An 18,680-nucleotide genomic window follows, 5' to 3' on the forward strand; every position below is an offset into this window, starting at 1 on the left:
TGTTGCCAGCAGGTCGAGGGAGGTGATTCTCCCCCTCTCCTCAGCCCTGGTGAGGCCACATCTGGAGTACTGCATCCAGTTCTGGGCTCCCCAGTCCAAGAGGGATGTGGCACTACTGGAGCAAGTCTAATGAAGGGTTGTGAAGATGATGAAGGGACTGGAGCACCTCTCATAAGGAAAGGAAAGGCTGAGAGAGCTGGGACTGTTCAGCCTCGAGACGGGAAGGCCCTGGGGGATCTTATCAATGTTTATAAATACCTGACGGGGGGAATAAAAAAGAGGGAGCTAAACTTTTCTCAGTGGTGCCCTGTGTCAGGACAAGAGGCAATAGGCACAGACTGAAACACAGACAATTCCACTTAGACACAAGGAAAACTTTTTTTTACTGGGAGGGTGGTCAAACAAGGGAACAGGCTGCCCAGAGAGGCTGTGGAGTCTCCATCCTTGGAGAGATTCAAACTCAACCAGACACAGACCTTGGCAACCTGCTGCAGCAGGAAGGCTGCACTAGTGCCCAGCAGAGGTGCCTTCCAGCCCCAGTCAGTCTTTGCTTTTGCGATGGGACCAAACAAAAAGTCTAGTGGCCTCTCGTCTCAGAAAGTTCAGTTTGCACAGGAGATCCCCTGAGAGCGGAGAAACATCTCCCGGCATCGTGCTGAAGGGCAACTCTAAGAGGAGCGAACGCACCCTTACTGCGGTGACCCTGCTTGGCGAGACAGTCGCTACCCGCAGGGTCACGCTCTCGCACACGGCTAGGATCAGCTCCCGCAAACTGACCCAGGCCTGGCGGTTCTCTTTCAAACCATGAGTCAGGGTAAAAGTTTGAGACTTCATTTCAAACTAAGAAAATTATTTAAATCCAGGTATGCTAGAAGTTATGCATTAATTCGTGCTCATTTCTTCGGTAGAGCATACAAGTGCAGAAACAAAATACTAAATGTTACCAAAATAACATTTTTATCTTCTGACAATCTGTAGTGCTTGCAACACATTAGTACCACCATAGGCTCAAAAGATTTGATTTTTAATTGCATAATATTATTTATTGATATTTTTCTGCTTAAATTTATTCACATTAATTTTCAATTTAAATGAAGTATTTTATATTTATTCACATAATAATAGTTCCAGAGCAGCACTTTTTATACATCTATTTCAAGGCTCTTTACATAGGAGCCCAAAATTGTTACCTTCTTTTTAAAGTTTGGAGAACCAAGGAACAGAAAGGGAGAACGAAACCTTGGGCACCTTTCAGGGTCTTTACTTTTTGCTAAAGGTTTTCTACACAGCTGAAAATTTATTGCTTATTTGACTGATAAATGTAATTGAATGTCTCATAAGACGACTGCAAAATAGTTCAAGGATATGATTTTCTTTACTTCTTAAAACACCAGCGTCTTGGTTTTCTGGGGCCCCCATTATTTTCTGGTGTAATTGCCCCTTCTTCCTCAGAAATGTAACCAACATCCAATCTAAGACAGTTTTATTTTAGCCAGGATAGGGGAAAGAAAAAAGGAAATGAGAGTAGATGTTTCCCATAATTTTGCCTTTCGCCCTCCTTAGCATGATTGCTGCATCGAGTCATGAGGGCTGCACACATGCACACACACAGGCTCGCAGCGGTTCCGATAAGTCTACTAAAAAAGGGAACCAAAAGTTACGTCTCTCGCCCCGTCCCTATCTCACCCCGCGACGAATGCACAGCGCCGGCCTGAGAACACAGGAAGATAGACGGTTTCTTGGCAATGTGTCCGGAATAAAGCTTCGGGCTGGGAGAGAAGCACATCGCTTTCCTCCCCCAGCAGTGCAACAGTATTTATGAGGAAAAAGAAAACCCAAACCCACAGGCTTTAAAGCAAGGTGGAGCAGCAGCCACGCAGCCGCCCAAGGGACAGGCGAGCAGGCTCACCTGCGCTGGAAACGGAGCACGGCCCCGCGGCGAGTGGAAGCCTGCAGCAGATGCGGGGCAGACGCTTCTCCTCGTCTCGGGTAGCGCTGGCACGCACCAACCTAGTGAACTGCATGCCACCATGTGCTAGCTCCTTAAGACATCGTTTTAAAAATTACTTTAAAAACAGAGCTGATACATTAGGGCAGGCCGAACTGCATTTTTATCCTGCTCTTTGTGCCCACAAAGATTAACCAGCATTAGCGGGGAAACTTTGGGGATAAACTAATCTTGACTGAAATCCATCCTCTGCAAACCTTAAACCAGCATCAGGACTGCAGTAGGGGAAGCGAGGAGGGAAGCGGCTCGGCTCTAGCTCACTGACAATGATAAATGCATACAGGATTTGCTCTATTTTAATGCACACCCGGAGGACTTACAGCAATAAAAATCTATGCTGGCCGGCAGCAGAATTGCATAATAAAAACTAATCGCCAAGTTATACCTGATCCAGTTACTCACAGAGAAGTCTGAAAAAAATGCTAGTGTTCAATCAGCCCTGGGATTTCTGTAGCTATTTTTGGAGGCATCTGCACTCCTCTCTTCCTCACCTCTCTACGCTTGACTACTTGAGCAGAGATGCCCAAAGGAAACAAATGGAAAGGCCCTGAAAGATCCCGGTTGAACATCGGGTTGCAACTCTCGAGCTCCTGTGACTGTAGGAAGCGCTCTTCCAGCCGGTGTGCTCCAGCCTCAAAGCACCCGCCTGTCTGTCCATCTGTGCCACCGCTCCAAGCCCTGCTCACCTGGACAGCCTATGCCACCCTGGCCCCAGCTGCCCGAACTCCTCAGCTCCACCTCAGCAGCTCCCCTCCGCCTCCTCCATGGCTACAACCCCCCACCAAACCTCGACCCCCAGCTGGGCTTCCTGCCCCTCAGTCGCATTCGCCCACTCATGGAAGACACCCTAACGGAGATGAGGCTCCCGGTACCGCGGGGCAGCTTTCCTTTCCACCGACCACTACCATGCCACCAGGGCAGGGGAAGCAGCACACAACCGCCACGGCCTTCGGTCTTCCCAACTTCAGTCACCTTAAACCACCACGAGCCTGCATCTAACACCCCTCCACAGCGACAACTACTTTAAAATGGTTGATTTACAAACTGATAGTTATTTGCAGGAACTTGTTTTTATTTGTGTGCACATCAGCCGCTTATGGCTTCAGGGGACTAAGCAGCAGTTCCCKCACCTGAAGTTTAACGCTACTTTCAGTGATCACTGCTAGTATCGGAGACTGGAGACTATGTGGCAAAACCTAACAACTCTACCTCCTCCCACGTGAGGAAACTCTGAGGTGTAAATGTGTTAGTGAAAAAGTGCTCTAGCCCACCAGCTATCCGCGAGCAGCACAGAAACCCTTACAGAGAAGCTCAGACACGCGGACAGGAGTAATTATTGGGCAAGAAGCAAGGATGTGAAATTACAGTATTTTACCTGTTCTTTGGCAACTCTCCACATACAGACATAAGCTTAATCACACAAGCTTAATCAAAGTGAGGTCAAAACACCTCTCACAAAAGCATTTAGTGCATGTAAGTGGAATAGCTACCGACCTGCGCAAAACACTCTCCCAACCAAAGCTTGCTGCCAAGTGACATCCACCTGCTGACAATTTGTCTAACGAAGGCAACAGGTCACCACCATTTCCTCATGCTTCTTCTCCTTGACACGCAGGCAGTGCAGACACAGCACTGACTGATCCAGGCCTGCTAAGAGCTTCAACAGGCTTCAGAGACATGTGCAGGTACAAGCGGAAGGCAGTCTGAGACAACCAATTCTAAAGGATTTTGCTAATGACAATTATTTATGTTCAGTTTAATAACCTTTCAAAAAGTTTTTTAAAAAATTGAAATTGCAAATTAAAATGACTGATTCCAATGTCTGTAGTGGGTTCCTCTGTCTGCAATCTACTTCTGTCCAGCACAGGTTTCTACTAAAGATAGTGTTAACAGGAAAACGTGCTGCAAATAAAGGGTGCTGTTATGTAGTTCACACAGAAGTTGGCGTTTTTCTACTTCATAACCAACAACAAAAATTCTGCAGAATAAATCCTGATCTTTGCTACTTCTCTCACATAAAACATCTTTAGCACTCATGGCCCCTAGCAATTTCCAAGTGCACAATGTTAGATATCGTAAGGGATTGTTTAACCAAGTATCACTACTGCTGCTCATAACACCTTGCTCTTTCCAAGGGCCAGCCTCTCTGAAAAGGACAAAAATCACTGCTCAATTGCATCGACAGCTGTTGCTCATCAGCAGTTACCGCTTTAATCTTCTACTGAGTACACAGGCACACCGGACTGATCCAATTCAACGGCTACGCTCACTGCTGCAGTGCAAGTTATGTTTTATGAGAAATAACTTCCACCAACCTTTTTGGTTCTGGCATAGTTACGTATCAGAATCTCCCAGGTAACATCACTAAAAATAGCAGACAACGTGTTAAAAAAAAAAAAAAAAAAAAGCATGGTAAAAAGCATTATTTGCAGCACTTTCTTATTGTATGGTATTAGCCTTCACCAAACTTGGGCCATGCTCATAACCTTGAACTTTTGGACAATTGCAAGAGGGGCAAGTAGGAAGTCGGGACAAACGGTAAAGCTGCAAGGAAGAGAGCACTGCCTGGGGCCAGCACCAGGGCCTTCACCATCCGTCCCCACCGCCTGGGGTTGCTGCTGCCCAGCAGTCTCCTGGGTGCTCCGGGGGGACCAGAGCGACTCAGTGCCGGGCATGAACCACTGCTGCCTGCCATGGCCCCGCAGCTTCCAGCACTCGGGTCAGGCTCTGATGATTCATGGCCCGTTGCCATGCCTTATCGTCACTCACCTTTTGAAACCTCAAAACTGTTTATTTTTCACTTACACAAATTGTTGTTCCAACGGTAACTTCCATAAAAACAAAAAAATCGCTGTGGTGTCTTTAAATGTACAAGAACCCCATTGTAGGTACTGGACAAATATTGAACAAAAAGCTGATCCGCGGCAGATCCTAAGAGCAGGCAACCCAAGCACGAGGTGAGATAAAGCAGACGCAGACAGACAGGTGAACGCAAAGAACGAACAAATAGCTCCAGGCAGCACGACGGGATGTACAGCAGCACTGCTTCCTTTGGCTATTAGCTCGCCTTTTACAAGCACTGCTGCAAAGATGGGAGTTTTACAGTGACCAGAAGAGTCGAAGGAAAGTAAATTTTTAAACAAGGTTTTACTTAACAGATTAGTGAGGGAGCCAGACCTCATGGAGCAATCACTGACATCAGCCAACAACTTCATGCAACTGAGAGCAGTAGCTTCAAGGAAAGGAAGGTGACATGGTCAGAGCAGCAAGGTAGGGAAAAATCAGTCTTTCTGCAATAAATGAATCAAGGTATATTAACCCAAGCAAGAAAACCAGGATGTGAAGTAAATGAGATGCGCGATGATGACAGGTAAGGAGACCAAGGAGGGCTCCATCTTGCACGCAACACAGGCAGAGATACTGCTGCGAACAAAGCAGCATGAAGCAGCCCAAGGCTCGAGCCTAAGGGAAAAAATCAAGTTTTACATACATTAAATCTGAGTTGGAGGCTAGACATCCATGATATACCCAAACCAAGATCACGGCCCACATCTTGGACAAAACGGAAATGTCCCCCACTGACAGAAAGCCTCATGAGTTACCAGCACAGATGTGCTGGCTGAATTTGTAACTGCAGATGGGAACATGAGTAACCCTGGAAAAGTCCAAGAAACTGCCATTCTTGGAAAAAGATACTTGTGCTTCACATGCTGGCGGGAATAAACTGAATCCATAGCTCTATATGCACAGATATTAAGAAGTTTCTTCTGGCTTACAGACCCTCCTTCATACCCCAGGGAAGTGGAGGGGAAACTACCCTGGAAAAGGACAGAATGGGAAATAAAATGTCAGGGCCCTCAGCTGGCCCTGGGTGCTTCAGAGTGAAATGCCCAGGAAGGTCCGCTGCCAGGACCAAGGAGGGAAGGAAAACCCTACTTCCACAATCCCCAAGCATCCCACTGCCAAAAAAGTCTAACTGTATCTCGGTATCAGCAGCGTTTTATTATCATCCCTTGATTGGTATCAGAGTTGTGGATCCTTTGCAGTCACATGGCATTTCCCCATGCTAATTTTATCAAATTACTTGATTGTAACATTTATTTTGTAATTCAGTTTTGAATCCTCTGGATAATGGGCATTTGAAAATGAGCAAGTATTTTACTGCTTCCTGGTTAAGTTTTATAGATTACAGCGTTTTGCTTGAGGTGTTAAATAATGCAAAAATCACCTTACTCACTCTGTTAAAGGTGATCTTAAGGATACATGCTGTGTTCTTGCTAGTGTCTCACTTCAGTTAAGCTGCAGAGGAGAGGAAGGCTTTAAAAGTTAATGATTATGCAACAACTTTATTTTGCTACATTAGATACAAGGCTTTCCCTCCCAAGATGCTCTAGTATTTTCTTTTTTTTGAGTCAATAATTTCTGCCTTCTTTTTACTCAGCCCCAGGGAGTAGTATGTGGTTATAAGAGAGAAGTTAAAAAAAAAATTGCCTTCATATTGTTTCTCTAAAACAATCTATTTTGTTTTTATTACTTCTCCAAAACTAGAAGAATTTTGCTTCTTTAAAGCAAAAAGAAAGGTCAAATTGCAATGGATTACTCTTGAGTTTAAAGGAGGGAGGTTTCACTGGCACTTCAGTAAAGAACAGGCAGAGCAGTAAAAGAGGTTCAAGTCGTTTGGGAGATCTGCAGAGGTTTAAGGGATACTACCATTATTATACCGATTTATATCATAAGCGCCAATTCCAATGAAACAAAGACTTGAAAACAGAGTAAGAGCCATCTGAAATCTAAAATGCTAAAAGTCCTTAAATGTACATGGACAATCCCAGCTCTGAAATTTTAGGACAGATATAGAAAACAAATACTTTACACACACAAAAAAACCTCCACGTTAGAAAACTTCACCAAGTTGGATAGATGTTTCAGCGTAGCACTTGCTAACGACGGATAAGCTTGCCAGACTTGGGTAATAAAATACCAGCCATTATTGTTGTATGCTTTCCATAACTACGAGATGAAAACAATTTACAGGCTCACACTGTTGAGCAAGTGAGCAACACTTATATTCATTTATCAGAGAAGAAACAACACAGTTATACTAGGACTGTTCTCTTTTCTTTTGCTTAGTTCAAGACATGATGCAGAAATAAATTGCATCCTGGGAAACTGTCAGACACAGACAGTCTTTCAACTATAAGATATGGGACATTCCTAAATTTAGGAGGAAAAAAGGAAAATACATAAGACATTGAAGCTGTTGATATCTTAAATCCCTTCCACTTAATGATTTACTGTGATCAGCAGAAAAGGAAGAAAAGACAGAAGTTCTGACCCAAATTTTTAAGACCAAAAAGGTTTATTTCAGAAAGTTTTGTCTATATGTTCCTTTTTCTTGTAAGGATATAACATTCTGGTGAACTAGGAGTTTATAGTAGATGTCAGGCAGGTGAAAAATTTGAGTGTCTGAATACAGGCACTGCTTTTTTAAAAAATGAGAGACATTTTAAGTATGTGTATCTGTACATGGCACCTAACCTACCAAGCACTTATCTGATTGAAATTCTTCTACACTGTGACGTTATAAACTTTAGAAATGGTTATTCATTACCCCTTACTCCTTAGCCTCCGAAGCAAGACCACCTAACTCAAGTAAACAACACTCCCCTACTTGTCTATAGCACAACAGCTACTGATATATATATATATCCAGTGCATCCTGAAGAATGTAATACGCATGAATGGATAAAACCCTGCTGATTTTGGAAGTTAGGCTTTCCCAGTTTTCACCATTAAAGCCAGCAAAGTACCAGTCGGTGATAAAAGCTGAGGAAATTCTCTAGTGCCCTCTGCTGCCAGCTGCCAAAAATGAACAAGAGGTGACACGGTTTCTCACGTTCATCACTCGGTCTTCAAGCCCAGGGGCCTCCCACAGCAGAGCCGCCAAACACCTGGCTGGCCTGGCACAACGTGTATGGCCCTCTGCAGCGCGAGCATCCATCTGCAGCGCGAGCATCCTTCACGAATTTGCCGTGTGTAAAATTGAAGCCACCATAATACATGTACCAATTTAATGAACACACCGACAAACCTCATGCCTGCACTTAGCAGCCTAATACCCCATGTTTTCCTCGCTTGCATGAGGCTGAACAAGCATTAACGTTTCTAAAAACCAGATTTCACACATAAAGATATCTATTATCTATCTTATTTCTAATAAGCAAGCTTTAATCTCTCCTCACAACACCACTCGCAGCTACCCACTAAGCATCATTTGGGACAGGGCTTTGTTTAGCTGTCCTTTAAAATGTTTTCTTGAGGTCCAGCATGAAATTGCTGCTCAGCCAGGTCTGACATTACACTTTCTTCAACGCAGAGAGGAACTGGCTTACGCTGTCTCCAGCCACTGCCCCTCTGGCCAGGCTGTGGGTCACCGTCTCCTTCTGCTGTGCCAATGCAAGTGTTTGTGAGACCAGAGCGTGAACTCAGTCGCCCTATAAACTGCTGCTAGTAAAAAGAAGGAATAGGACGAGCTACTGTGCAGCGATGAAATGAGCAGCTGGAAGAGAGAGACAGCAGCTTGGGCTTTTTGTTGCTCACAAATACGCAACATCAACTGCAGCCTCACTGCTCTTCTTCAGCAACTCCACCACTGCCAGTACCTCGAGGAAGTCTACCACACTGCGGTGAAGGGTCTGCCCTAGCAATCCCTGTTATTACCAAATCATTTGAGCATGCATCTTCCAAGACTCTCAGGAGAAGCCTAACAAAACAAGAAAGTACAAGGGGACTTATCAAACACTGGGAATGAGAAAGGCGGAAACAACCCTGGCTCATACGTTCCCCGAGGGTGGATATTATTACCACTGACAAATTCTAACTTCAGGAAACAGCCGTCTCTGCCTACATGGGGTTTATTTCTCCTCTGTTCCAGGCAGGTCTGCACACCTGCTTTAGCACCAACACTCAGTGAGTTTGTTTAAACGTTTGCCTAAGGCTGTTCCGATTGCCTTGTAGCTGCTGTTCATTGAAACACACTCGTTCTTGCCTGCTATGCACACACGTATGCATAGAGCTGATTTAGTATGAAACGGCTTTAACGGTTCAAAGTCACTCCAAAATCCTGAGCGGCCAGTCTCACGCCTGCAAGCGTTACACCCGATCAGCTACCCTCTGTCCACACTGTACGAATTTCACGTGCTGAGTCCCTGTTCGTCTTGCCTCACTTCACTGGTGTAAATCAGCACTGAAGTGTAAAGCGGGCGTAAGTTTTTATCTTGTTCTCTGACTGATTCAACAGAAAGGTAAACACATTTGTACCGCTGGTTATCCAGGAGGGACGGGATTTCCCTTCGTGATTATAAAGCAGGTAAGGAACCCACATGTGCAGGCACATCTGGGCCCGGACAGGACAAGGTGACACACAGCAGTCTTGCCCGATGAACACAGCTAAAGGAATCGAGTTCTTCTCAACTGAGCTAGCACTAACCATCTCAGGCAAACTAATCCCTTCCAAGTTTTCTAATTCCGTAGAGATACATAAAGAACAATTACAAAGAAAAAAAAAAAGCTTGCATCTCATTTTGACTTTGAATTTTAGAAAACTGATCTTGCTTTTCAAATTTTAAGTTGAGCTAAGGAAAGAGTATCTGTAAAAAGCTTTGATCATACATTTTCTGTTAAAATTCTGCAGCATCTTCCCGAAGCTCTCAGAATTGCCGTGTTTTGTTGGTGCATTCTGCACAGGAGGGCTCATCTACGTTATTATTAGGTGCATTTGGAAGCCTTCAGGAATCCCCCTGCAGTTCAGCTGCTTGAACCCACCTGTACATTCAGATTTACAGGAGAGGAGACTTCAGGTATTTCTAGAGTGCCATCTACAACAACAAACTTGACTTAGTTTCTACACAGAGTTAAATTTTTGATCTAAATCATTTAAGCCAATACTGTCCAAAGGACAAACTGAGAATAGGCATTAGTGCATGTAAGCAAAAGCAAAAAAAATGTGAAAGAAAAACAATTTAAAAGTTTAGAAGATTTTTAGCTGTGGATACTAAAACTATGTTCTTCATAACAGTGACAAAATCTTTTGACAGATTCATTGTGACAAAATTAAATGATGAAAATTAAATTATTACACACATGGCAAAAAATCTGAACCTGAACTCTTTTGTTGGGCTATGCCATCTCTTAAGGCAAAAAAAAAGAAGTTTCAGCCAATTCCTTATGCTCTTCACATGCCTTCCAAGGAATTTAACAACTTATCTCTTCACTAGCTCTTCATTAAAGAGTTTTGTTTAGCCCTTTGAGTATTCTTTCTGCTTTCAGATGAGATGGCAGATGGCAAGTTTATACTATTTGCTTTAGAGACATTATCTCTGTTGAATGTTCACCTCACATCCATAATCACTACAATTTCATGCACTTAAATAAAGAAGTGACCAAATCTTATTCCAGTTAACCAGTGCAGCGGCTACCTTGTCAACCCTTTCCATTTCCTTCAGGTCACTCTCGCTATCTAGCACTTTACTGTCAAAATCTGAACCTTTTTTTTTTTTTTATTCCTTTGCATTCCAAAATACAGCTTGGTCTAGATTTAATGAGGTTCTCAATTGGCTTCTTTCCTTTCCCCCTGCTCCATAACATGTTGATTTCTGCTATACTAGAAAATCTTCCAGCTTTTCATTGCATATTGAGCCAACTGTCACTCCAAATATATTGCTAGCAAACTTTTTTTTCCCCCTAATGCAATACCGTAACAGCCATGCGTTGAACGATTCATTATTAAAAGAAAAAGCAATGGCAGTGGAGATAGGGAACAGGAACTCATCACAGTTGCATCCTTATGTCTGCTAAAGCACTCACTCATGTTTGCAAGAATAAAAAGTCTTATTTGATGAGTATTTTTGTTGAAGTAGCATAATACATCAAGATTTTCCACTAAAATTCAACTCGGATTGGCCAGTGCTCCCTTGAAACCTAATAAGTGCATGACAAATGAGAAAACTATTAAGTTAGCTACAGTGTACACACGGCAATGGTATGGAGCAATCACACCACTCTTTGGGCAAGACTAAAACACTTATTATCAATGACATTGCATAAAATTCAAAGAATAGAAGATTTATATTGCTCCAAATACTGCATTTCTCAAAGCCTTAAACCAGCAGAAGAAAGGTGGTTTCCTATACTTTGTTTTCCAGCTAGAAAAAAGAAATACAACATGAATCTTATTCCACTTGAGCAACCGCCGTCTGTGCAAGTGGCTCTGCTGAATTCAGTCATTTGGAAGGTTTGCATCACAGAATTCTCTAGTTTTGCTCCATGTCCAGGAATTCCTGGAGACAGGATATACACTATATTTTACACTTCCATTTTGCAATACTGAAACATTTCTCTAGAAACTACATTCTCCTATGAATGCACTTAAATGCAGTTAACTTTACTGGGTAAGATTTTTGACTAATGGTTGATGCCAAAAAGCATTTTGTTATGTGCACCACAAAAGCAATTTAAGAATTTGAGTTTTGTCTATTTTTATGTACAGTAAATCATTTTAAAGAAAATAGAAGTTCTTGATAAAAACATCTGCTTATTCAGGTCCTTACTAAACTCGCCACCAGAGGGAGCTTTATTGTTTATGAAGACAGTACTTGCAAAATCCTATAGCACAGTGCACTGAAGTCTGTTTATTTATTGTGTGCCAAATTATTTACAAAACCAAATGCACTGTTTGCTTAATTTTTATGACTAACTCACCTCAATTAATTACTCTCCAATAGACAGAGGGGAAATCAGTAAGAAAGAGAACTGACTGTTTTTAAAACTCAATTCCAAGGTAGCACATGCACCAGCTCTTTTACTGGCACGTTTTTCAGCAGAATTTTTCTGTTAGTTAAAAGAGAGTTTGCCATAACTCAAATTGGACTAGAAATAGCAACGGTGGGCATAGCAGGATAGATGAGAGATCCACGTCTGCTCTCATCTGCTAGTCACATACGCTCTGCTGTCCCGGGGGCTCCGCTGCCACTGTAAATCGATAGGAACAGAACACGCATAAATGAAAGAATCTGGGCACGTGTCACCCAGCCTTGTTGAGAAGAGGGACACAAGCGTGATTCAAAGTCCCCGGGAGCGCGGGAGCCTCGCAGCCACGGGAGTCGCGGGGATTGGGAGAGGGAACCCGAGAAGGGCAGAGGCTCACGGCTGGTCCGTGCCTCGCAGGTGGCGGGCCTGCGGCGCAGGGGACACGACAAGCCCAGGGGAGACCCACCATCCGCTGTTATGTCACAGGAAGCAGAGCTTCCTCTTAATGAAAATAACCCTCGTTTCATTTGGAAAACACCGCACCTTCCTCGACTTCCGGACAGGCACAGCTTTCACTTGCCTCATGATTTAGAAGGCAAAGCAGCAGCTAAGTGATTTAATCCGATATATGCTTTTTTTATACATACAAACATATCCTCCTTTATTTCCAATTCTGTTGGATTAAATCAGAACATCCACACCATAGTGTATTATTTCACACAATGCATTCACCTTTATTCCTTGTGAACGCATTTGTGCGTGAATACACAGAAATCGTATTTATAAAAGTGTGCCATGACTGTGCCAAACAACATAACGGCCAGCCCACGGTTACCTTCAGAAGCACTGTATTATTTTAAAAAATTGGTGCAGGTGAATTCTAAATTAAAATAAATTATTACATTGCTACATTTTATACATCTTGTTAAATTCCTTTTTAACCTTCTGTTTTTTCAAAATGGTGTAAAAACACTGCAACAGCAAGAGGGGAATTATACGCAGTAAATCCCTCAAAGCTATGGTGGTATCACCTGTTTCACAGCTACTACAAAGGTATTTGCCCAGAGCAGTGATATGAGGCTCATCTCCAGGCATTCTAAGAATCCATAAATCCATGTTAAAAGCTTATCTACAGATATAAAAAAAACCCAAAACACCCTTATCTATAAATAACAGTATTCCATTCCCATAAAAACCAAAATGATTAAAAACCCAAGTCCACACTGGAATTACCTTCAGGAAAAGATACGAACTTGCCCACTGAGGCAGAAGGTGCTCAGTAAACCGAGAGCATCACTGGGAGAAGATCTACTCAGATTTCAGTAAAACCTAAACGTACACCGGAGTCCAGAGAGGAGATTTCGTTTTATACTCCAGGGTTCCCCAGGCCGTAGCTGCATCCGTACACAGCAACTTGCACAGCGCAGCCTCACTCACGAATGAGGCTTCGAGCGCCGCCATAATATGTGAGTAAGAACAAAGCAGTAATAAATAATAATAATCTGTTCAGTATGTTGCATGATTAAGACAAATTACATTATAATTTGCATCACTTAATTACATACAAGAATACAAATATTTTCAATAGCTGAATTTAGTAAGATACGGCATTTGAGGAAGTTTGGAGATAGAATGAAAGGAAATAAATGTAAAATTATAATGCTTAAATTACAATGCAGCATGCTTGGTGGCAAATACATATGCCCATGCCTGAACGGCAACGCAGACTGTAATACATCTTTCAGGCCTACGTCAGAGGTAAGCGTGCAAAACTAATACTAAGTTCACGAAATTCCCGGTTACAGTACCTACTAGCCGTGGCAGTACAGCAAAGATTCCACGTGTCATAATTTTACAGGGCCAAATGTAAAACTGTCAATAAATCACTTAAGTCTACATCAGCTAAAATTCTGGAGATTGCACCCATCACATTTAACTGTCACCTCAGATTACTCAGGGCTACTACTTGTCTTTACATTCTAGTATGTTTTGTGTCATTCTAATCATAATTCTAGAGATTTCTGAACTCACATATGTCATCAGTTACTATCCAAATATTTTCATAAGCCAAAAAGTTTCAAAAAAACCAAAATTAAAAGCACCGAGTCTTCTTTATTGTTGCAGTCTTCAGGAGAAAAACACTAGTTTCTCTAGTGCTCCGAACTGGCAGGAGATTTTCTTCAGATGTTATCAGGCAAAAATGGCTTTCAAACTCCACAAGTCTACAAGTGGTGGGTTTAATATTAAAGTTAATTAAATACTGTAAGAAAAGCCTGCTGAGATATGAAAGACAACGTATGCTTTGTAGTTCATCTTTCACAGTCGCACAGTAATGTTCTTGCTGTTCTGCCCCGGCACTAAAACGCTGCAGGACTCAACCACGAAGGAGCACATCAGCTGCTGGGACCGGAATTCTGCAACTCTAACAGTTTTCAGAAGATTTCGTTAAACATTTTACGATTTACTCATTCCAAAGTTTGTAACTATCTAAAATATTTAGCACAGTCATTTGACTGCCTCTCTCCCCAAAACAGCACTACAAAGAACAGGAATTTGTCCTCAACACTTGATTTCATTTCTGAGAAGAGACAAAAAAGTACGCGTTGGTCCACAGCCCAAAGGTGCCTCTGGGCAGAGGCGGCCGGGTGGGACTCGCGCAGAAACCCTGCTGCGCAGTACGCGAGGGTCTCGCACGGGGAGCGTGCCGCACTCCTCRACAGACCCTGCCCTTCTGCCTTCTGCGGCTGCTTGCAGCCGCTCGGTTGTTACGGAAGGAACGAATGCGGAAGGTGGCCCCTGAGCCAGGCCCGGCCAAATCCGCATCTGGGTGAATCAGAGCTCGTTTCCCTCTACTCTTAAATGTCTACTTTTTTCGAAGCAAGGCTACTTACTTTCACGCTTTCAGATGCGCAGCCTGCCCAACAGCACGCGCCTGCCTCAGTACTCCGCTCCACCGCCGAGCCGAGGCCTTTGCCGTGTCGTCCCCGCACGCCCACGGGCGCAAGGACGCTTCTCCGCCTCTGCCAGCGCCTCCCAGGCCGCAGGGATAATCCCCTCGTAAAACATCACAGGACAGCCACGGGCACCCGCACCCCCCTTCCCCAGCGACGCCACCGGGCAGCGGATGCGGAGAGACAAGGATTTTACATTTCTCGGGGACGGAGAGGCAAGGCTGGTGCCAGACAGGAACCCGACTGCAGGAACCCCCAGGCAAGACGTCAGCCTGTGGCGGTGTGCTGAAAGTTACCCCACTTGACTTTTTCAAGTTGCTGGGGGGTTGTTTTTTTTTAATCTGATGAAAGTTATTTAGGGGAGAGTAAAAATAAAAAAAAAAGAGGGTCGGGGTCTGCATCCACACCAGCAGAAGAAAACACACGTAGATAGGATTACTTATTGTTACGTTTAGGGATCCTGAACATACACTAAACAGCAAATAACTATTTTTATAACCTTTACAACTTCTCATTTTCCTCATCCTCACGCTCAGTTCAAGCATTACATACTCCCTCTGCCCCCAAAACAAGAATTTAGTCATCTATTCCGTATTGATTCTCAACCAAACTGTTAATAGGATAATTATTACAAAACACATACTTGGCAACTGTGTTAGAATGATTCTGTTTGTGATGACTTAAACCATACTTAAGATTCAAAAGCAGCATGAAATGTTGAAATCTCAGCAAGATATGCAAGGCCCTTAAAACGAGCAAAGAAAGTCAAATCCAACTTCAGCCCCCCCCCCAAACACTTTCTGAAAGCTTGTCAGCACAACGAAACAAGCATTTCACTACGTTTGTGATGTATGATGCTGTTAGTCTCACTTTTACCACAGAACTGTTTAAAACAAAGTTAAAAACATATTCCCAACTTATGTTTTTAACTGTTCGGTTTTATGGAAATCCTACTGACTTGAGGCCAATTTATTTAAATATTTAAGGACCACATCAATAGAACTCGGTTCAAATTTCACTTAGTTTATGTGAATTTTGAAAGACAGCAGTTTTTTTTTTTTAATCAATTTCTGAACAAGTTTCAGGAGTTCTTTTGAATAAGACTTCTTAAATATTTACAAAAGATCTATGAAAAGTATGGCTGAAGGAGATACTACAATCCTTTAAAGAATCAAATGAATATTAAAGAGATTCCCATTTTTCTCAGCTTCTGTGAATTTGCCGTGGCACTTCAATATTTATATAAAATTCCTTCTAATAAGCAGATCTGATACTTCAACCAGAAGTTTTGCTTTTTTTTTTTTTTTTTTTTCAAAAGAAGTGATAAAGTTTAAAGCTCAGAAAAATGCAGAAACAAAATCCCCCCAATATATCAAGTCACTAAAAAAACCCCATAATAATACAAAAAGGCCAAATTAAACAAGATATAGAAAAAGCAGAGTTAGCACATAAAAATGGCAGATCTATGGTTAGTATTTTTAATAGAAACCTCGTTTTCTCTGTGCCTTAGTCCCATCTTTTCTCCAGAATTTGTTCCTCCCCTCTCATTTTGGTACTGCAGCATCTCAACTCCAGCTGCTGGACTGGGCGAAGAGCGAGAGTCCCGCGAGGGATGTGCTGATGCAGCGAGAGCAAGCCGTAGTACTCCTCTAGTGCAACCTCGCCACACTATGAACAGTACTACCATGAATCCACTCGGCAAGCACTGATGCGTCTGATTACATCTACGCATGAGCCGCTTCTTTTGTTGCTTCTGCTTAGCATCAAAAGCTATTCTTCAAAATAGCAAATTCAGGGGAAGAAAATAAAAAAGCATTGTCTTACCATATTCTGCATACAGCTACCAAAGGAACGTTTGTTGCAAATTTCACAAAAAAAATTAAAGTTGATTAAACTTTTAATCGCTGCTTTCATGTAGTTTCAAGCTAGATAGGCAAGCTAATGAACAATTTGCAAGCATCATTAAAGATATACAGGGAAATCTACAGGGAGGTTCATTTATCATTTCAGAAATTAGAGTCATTTCAATAAGAGCTAAATTGGCTACCACTAACTTCAAAGTGGTACTTCTACATAGTTTGGGGCATTTTTAGTAAAGAATCTCCTCATTTTAGAGATCAGCAGAGAATGTCAAACTTGGAATTAGTCTTCAGAAAAAAAAGAAGGTTTCTGCATCAGTTTTGACTTCAAAACCAATTGCTCCCTCACTTCCTGCCTTAGAATGATCCGATTCTTTAAATCGCTATTTACACAACAAGCCTAGGCTTGGAGGAAAGCTATTCCACCTCCTTTTTTAATATGTACATTTTACACCTGTGACTAATTCTTTCAAAACAAAAGACTTTGGAGAACAAACAAAGTAACTGTGTCTATATGTTTCCACTTGACCGCTTAAAACCAGTTTTTTCATTTGGCAACAGTTTTTCTGGCTCAAAGACCAGTGCAAACTATGGTCTGTTCGCTCCATCTTTCGATGCACACACGAACAGGAGACGGCCCTGGGCAGACTGCCCCATGCACTCCGGAAGGCTCTTTTTCCTCTCAGGTCTCAGTTTAAAACACAAGTGGTTTCAAGGCTCAACCGAAAGCAAAACCTGGACTTGCCATAGCCAAAGCAAAAAAAAACAATTCATGCCAAACTCTTTCCTGCACTAGACTTCTAATAGTATAAACTAAATAAAGGTAAAATGCTTTTATTGCCTTTCTATCTAAAATGTACCATTCTTAGGAACTGCAGCAGTGGTATCCAGATATGTCTAAAAGTCCAAGGAAATTCACAGTCTGGCTATCAAGTCAGATTTTGGCACCTGGCACCAAAGAGACTGGTACCAAAAACCAGCAGAGAGAGCGGAGCTTTCTCAAATTGAGAGAGAGGGTGCTGCTGGCTTTCGGTCCTTCTTGCATCATGTGGGTCATAAGGGGAGACAGCTGGGAGTAATTTTAAATATTATCAAAACCTGCCAAAGTTTGAGTGCTTCCTTACACACTGACAGAGCTAGGGCAGAAGACGAACTAAGGAACTGTTTCCTGTGGTGAAGAGGGGATATTCCAGAGGGCATGAACAGTCGTTAGTGTGATTAATGGCTTTCTTGCCAACAAACATCCCATAATTTGCATTGGTTGTAATCAGGTAATAGGATCTCTCATTATGTTTACGACCAATTATAGTGTTCTTGCTCTTCTAAGTGTATTGTGTTTAAAAGCATGAAATACTCGATGCAAAACACCTACCTGGCTCCGAAGATGTCTTTTTTTGCTAGATCAATGCCAGAAACCACCTTTACCCTGAGGATACGAGACTCCTCCTGTTAATAAAAAAAGAAAATAGGTTTAATGTTTATTCAGTAACTGATCTTTAAGATCACCACTTCACAAGAGGTTAAACTGTGAATGAACTCTCAGCTTTTAGATAGTAGCAGTCTTTCCTAGGTTAGATTTTGAAAGGAAAAACCTTCAAGAAGCGTACATCTAATCTGTTAAAGAATAGCCCGAAGGCAAACATGAAAAGCATCCAATCCTACCAGCCAAAGCTGCTAAGAGTTAAACAAAAACAGGATAATAGCAGTAAGAATAATACTATAACAAAATAATATAATAAGAGTAATAAAAGACAATTTGCTGAACAGGACCATTTGAAATTCTAAGTGATCCTCAGAAATCTAGTTCATTTAATGTACACTCCACAGAAATTTATTCTGCTTAGACTATAAAGCTGTCTCTTCAACCACAAGGTAAAACATTCATAATATTTGTCTAGATTAGAGATGTCAAGGGTTTAAAAAAAAGATACAAAGTAAAAAACAAAACAAAAACACCGCTTAGTTTCAAAATCCAAAATTCAGTTGCTTAAACCCGTCTTGCCATCTTGATATATACAGAGTTCAAAAACAACTTTCAAAGATGCATATTGCTAG

The 18,680-nt window shown here is 42.2% G+C and overlaps 1 protein-coding gene across 2 annotated transcripts in view; it reads right to left on the reverse strand.

Annotated features, from left to right (window-relative positions):
* NEDD4L (neural precursor cell expressed, developmentally down-regulated 4-like, E3 ubiquitin protein ligase) overlaps positions 1 to 18,067 on the reverse strand; it is a 160,811-nt gene extending 142,744 nt beyond the window's left edge. The window contains exon 1 of one of the 2 annotated variants that reach the window (XM_026070140.1): positions 17,998 to 18,067. The gene's annotated coding sequence lies outside the window, so the exon portion shown is untranslated. The remainder of the gene's footprint in view (positions 1 to 17,997) is intronic. The other variant, XM_026070141.1, reaches the window with a different exon arrangement.
* Between the last annotated feature and the right edge of the window lie 613 nt (positions 18,068 to 18,680).

The sequence above is a fragment of the Apteryx rowi genome, unplaced genomic scaffold (genome assembly GCF_003343035.1).
Source record: "Apteryx rowi isolate R43461 unplaced genomic scaffold, aptRow1 scaffold_304, whole genome shotgun sequence".
NCBI classification, from domain to species: Eukaryota; Metazoa; Chordata; class Aves; order Apterygiformes; family Apterygidae; genus Apteryx; species Apteryx rowi.